General features: G+C 41.5%; 1 long non-coding RNA gene across 1 annotated transcript; it reads left to right on the top strand.

Annotated features, from left to right (window-relative positions):
- The first annotated feature begins 577 nt into the window (after positions 1 to 577).
- Positions 578 to 3,310, top strand: LOC310697860. The gene is made up of 2 exons (XR_014521222.1): positions 578 to 2,339; positions 2,789 to 3,310. It is a non-coding gene; the product is annotated as an uncharacterized lncRNA (long non-coding RNA).
- Positions 3,311 to 5,137: the final 1,827 nt, after the last annotated feature.

The raw sequence follows: 5,137 nt of genomic DNA on the forward strand, positions 1-5,137 counted from the left end.
TCTTGACCTGATCATTGCTAATGGGGCATTCCCCGGGGAAAGAGAAGGCGAGTACACATTCATAAATACAAATGGAGCCAGCACAGTAGACTACTGTCTCACTAACAGAGAGGCCTTCGAATCAATTAAAAAATTCACCATAGATAATAGGACTGAAAGTGACCACTTACCTCTTATCATCTCCACTACTGGCCAAAATTCAATTCAGTGCTCTCACATAGAACATGAGGATATAGACAAAGCAAATGATCCAGCATTGCATAGGAAAAAATGGACACCTGGGATAGCAATTGCAGTTGGGAATAGATTGAATTTACAAACTGCAATTAAGTTAAGATCAATTATAACAAACAATTTATCAATAGACTCCTCCCTGACAGCTTACAAAAATCTCATTGAGTCCTTGCAGGATGTGGTCTCGGTTAACATAAACTCAGCCGGCAAGCCACGCACTGCTAAAGGGCACGGTTGGTTTGACCAAGAGTGCCGCACAAAGAAGGAAGCCTTAAGGAATGCCTATTTGGCCTATAGAAACGCTGGATTAAGCTACTTACCTCAATCCTATTTCAAAATTTAAAAAAGAGTATAAAGCCCTTCTGGCCTCAAAAAAAAGGCAGTCCGAACAAAATTCCTGGTCCCTACTATTGAATGCCTCACTAAACAATGAAACTAAACTCTTTTGGCAACTGGTCTCCGACTCAATGAAAAATAGTTCCTCAGCCCCCAGCTGTGTCATTCCAGCTCAGGTTTGGGAGAACCACTTCAGAAATATATTTATGGAAAATCCAAACCTCCCTTCCAGCTTACAGGAGGATGACAGGGCAGAATTGTCACTGCTCCCTCATTGGAGGCCGGTTACTGTGGAGGAAGTCCATACATTAATTGGGAATCTGAAGAGTGGAAAGGCTCCGGGGAAAGACTTTATCCCAGCTGAGTTGATTACATCAAACCAGCACTGGTGGGCTCCGCTTCTGGCAGCACTCTTTACGGTAGTAAATAACTCGGGTAAGGTACCATATAGCTGGAAACATGCTATAGTAGTTTCAATCTTTAAGAGAGGCCACCCAAATGTACCTTCCAATTATAGGCCTATTAGCCTGCTCTCAATAATTGGGAAACTGTATGCCCGTTTCCTCAGTAGCAAACTGACAACTTTTCTAAATGAACATAATATACTATCTGAAGCCCAGGCAGCTTTTCGTGAGAACCATTCAACAACAGACCACTGTCTAATGCTGTCCTTCCTAGCTGAGAAGTATACCAGACCTCTACAGGGTAAACTCTTCGTGGCCTTCATGGATCTGAAATCAGCGTTTGACTCCATCCCCAGATCCCAGCTATGGTCCAAATTGAGTCTGATTTTGCAAGACAAACGACTTCTCTTTCTTATAAAAGCCCTGTACAATGGAACCAAACTGCAGGTCCGATGCGGTCGACAGGGACAGCTATCAAGCAGCATCGAGATGACTAGGGGGGTGAGACAGGGTTGTATTTTGGCCCCCACATTGTTTTGTCTATTCTTAAATGACCTAGAAGAGAACTTAATGGACCCAGATGGACACATTCCAAAAATAGGAATGAGAAGGACCCCTTTGTTGTTGAATGCTGATGACGCGGCCATCATCTCGCGTTCCAGACTGGGCTTGAATTATCTGTTGAGGAAATTTTCTGATTACTGTTCTGGAAATGGTTTATCCATTAATTATGAAAAATCTAAAATTTTAGTCTTCGAAAGAAGATTCTCCCAGTCTAAATGGGTGCTGGATGGCCATAACCTTGAACAGGTAAAATACTTCAGTTACCTAGGGCTCACATTCCATCATACAGGATCTTGGAAGCACCATTGGCAAACCTCCCTTCAAAAGGCGGAGATTACAAAGCTAGCCATACATAGATTCTTCTTCACAAAGGGCGGCAAATATGTCCAGCAGCCTTAAGGGTTTTCAATGCAAAGCCCGTTTCCCAACTCCTGTATGCAGCAAACGTCTGGCATAATGGGGACCTGCCAAAGCTAGATGGCTTTCAGGCAAAATTTATACGATCTCTGCTGCAGGTACCTAACTGCGTCCCTAACTCCGTACTTCTGTTGGAAGCTGGTGAATGCCCAATTTTAGCTAGAGCGTGGTGGGCTGCCCTGAAACATTGGCTCAGGATTTCAGTGTTTAATCTAGGGAAGGGTCTGTACCAACATTTGACCAATGAGGAATTTGTCAGCAAATGGCAGAAAACCATGGCTAAAAAAGCCACCTCTATTGGTCTGTCTCCCCCCCAACTGTATTACCTGGGCTATGAAGGCGCCTAAAAGGTTTTAAAGCAAAGATTATGGGACAATGCACACAGTTGTTCAGTTTCTGTTAATTGGTTCTCGTGGGAAACTTGCAGATTCTAGCTTCACCAATTAACTCAAGCTGGTGTCAATTTACTCTTGGCAGAAAGCCAAGGTCTGCTTGACCTAGAAACTACTCACTCTGATTGGTTAACGACCAGTACTCAACTCTGTTATCTAGGTTTGCTAGCTCAGTTTGGTGTGAGGTGTGTTAGGAGTGAAGTGCTGTGTATGGTTATGAGAGAGAGAGAGAGAAAGAAAGGGTTTATTTTGCTTTGTTTTATATGCAGAAACTCTGCTGGTTTTATTTTTCCTTTAAATAAATCCTGTAAATAGTTATTCTGAGTCTAGCTGACTAGTCATTTCCACCACGACTAGCTTCTTCGCTGTGCAGGAAAACTCTGCTACGTTTGGGCTAAAGCCAATAGGGCTATGCCTGACACTTCAAAGTTCCATGAACAGTGACTTGCGATCTCGGTCACACGCAGTTTGTAGTCCGCTGGCAGCAGGAGTTCAATATGGGTATGTCTTTGAGTTAACATCTTACATCAAAAACCTAACGGTACCTAACTATCGAAGGCTTTTCACCAAAGCCAGACTGAATGTCTTCCCCTCTGCAGTGCTGGATGGTAGGTTGAGAGGAGTTCCCTACCAGGACAGACTTTGCTCGTGTGCTCAAGACATCGATTCCATAGATCATATTTTGTTACATTGTGCGAAGTATGAGCAGGCCAGGGCTGAACTGATACTACCCTTGCTGGTGCCTTTCCCGGGAAAGTCAGAGGCTCACTATGTCAGGTTCCTACTGGAAGAAAAAGCTAGAACGCTGGCAGTGGCAAAGTTTTTATCGGTGGTTGCAAGAACAAACGAGCCCTATATTCCAAACAAAGTGCTTGATTAACCTGGAGGTAGACTGTATGAACTCTGTATTAATTTGTAATGTTTTGTTGGGTCTGTGGACCGTAATAAAGATTGATGATGATGATGATGATTAGGGTTAGAGATAGGGATAAAGGTTAGGGACAGGGATTAGGGTTATTATTATTATTATTATTATTATTTATTATGTTGGGGGCCGCCCAGAGTGGCTGGGAAAAAAGTGTGGGATAATTGGAAAAAACAGGTTTTTATTAAATAATTATAATAATTTATTTATACACCGCCCCTCTGGCTGGGTTTTATTTTTTTCATTTTTTCTGGGGGGCAAAGGCTTAAAAACCCCCACCATAACCCACCCCGCAAAAAACTGTTCCCTCCCCCCAATTTTCCTTTTTTCCCCTCCAGGCCTTCCCATCTTTAAACCTGAGCCTGCAGGACTCCTGGCTGCAATTCTCGGAAGCTTTCCCAAACCGCCCAGAGATCTTGGGTAGGGATGGGAAGCCCTGGGGAAAACCAGGTTTCCCCCCTGATTTTTTTCTATAAAAAATGTGGGAGGGGGGAGTGTGTGGAATATTCAAACTATGTCAAACTGTTTTTTTCCAATTTTCCCCGGGGAATAACAGGAAAAAAACAAGTTTTTCCCCAGGCCTTCCTTCTCTAATGTTAGGTGAATTCCTTTATTTTTTAATTTAATGTTATTGTTTCATCGTATCTCATATTATATGATATATTATTGCTGTTATTTCTATCCCACCCATTTCATAAAGAAATAAAAAATGAATCAAGGAAGAACTATGATGGCTTTGGGGCAACCCAGGCCAAATAATAAATTTGTTGTTGTTGTTGTTATTAAATTCGGGGACCAAAACATACATATTCCAAGGTGTTCCGGATCTGTATTATTTATATCCCACCCATTTCATAAAGAAATAAATCAAGGAAGAACTGTGATTATTTTCAGGTAATCCTCTCAGATGGGCAAATACAAACAATAAAATGATATTATTGCGGTGGATGTTGTTGTTGTTACATTTTTATGTTTGTACTATTATTTATTTCCCCCACATTTCATAAAGAAATAAGTGTTACGGAAGGACTCGGATTAGGTCTGCATTTCTAAATTAACATTATTATTAATTAATATTAATATCAATTATTATTTGCTACTTAATATTATTACTTGCTTTGATTAATTAATATTAATTAATAGTCCACACTAATATCATCATATATTACTATTAATCAACATCATTATGGATTAATATTAATTAATATTGTTTAGGAATAGTCCATATTTTAAAATAAATATTGTTATTAATTTTTTAGGGGGCGAGAGATGTCACAAACACAAGATTGAAGCGGGGACCCTTAAAAGTCATAGGCGTGGAAGCCTGTGAACAAGGAGACTCGGCGGGCACCTTTGCCCCCCCCCCCCAAATTGCGAAGGAGCCTTTTTAAAGGCTCCGAAACGGCAGCGGGTGTGAGGAGCGGTGCTGAGAGTCGTCATTCAAGCCCGTGGAGCGAAGCCGCGTCGCCATTGTCGGAGAGCGCTGATTCCTTCCTGTAATTCGGACTGAAAACAACTACCCGTGAGTAGGATACAAATAACTATCTGAAATTGGAACAAATTATTGAATAATTCGGCTGGAAACGGGAAAGCCAAAAAATAAGGAAGTCTGCCTTTCCGGACTGCAGAAAGATCAAAGCAAAGAGAGCGCAAAGCGTAATTTAAGAGGACTACTTTGAAAATCAGTAAACTAGACATTGAATTTGAAATCCCCCTCATGCGTGCAGGAGCAGAGGGGGAGGAAAATTTATTCGAAATACCTGCATGAAAAAGGAACTTTTTGGAATTACATCTACTGTCTTAAAACCCTGGGAACGGACTGTCTTGATAGGGAAGCCAAATAGAGGACTGTCACTTTGCTAAAG

This window comes from Podarcis liolepis, assembly GCF_965112155.1.
Source record: "Podarcis liolepis genome assembly, chromosome: W".
NCBI classification, from domain to species: domain Eukaryota; kingdom Metazoa; phylum Chordata; class Lepidosauria; order Squamata; family Lacertidae; genus Podarcis; species Podarcis liolepis.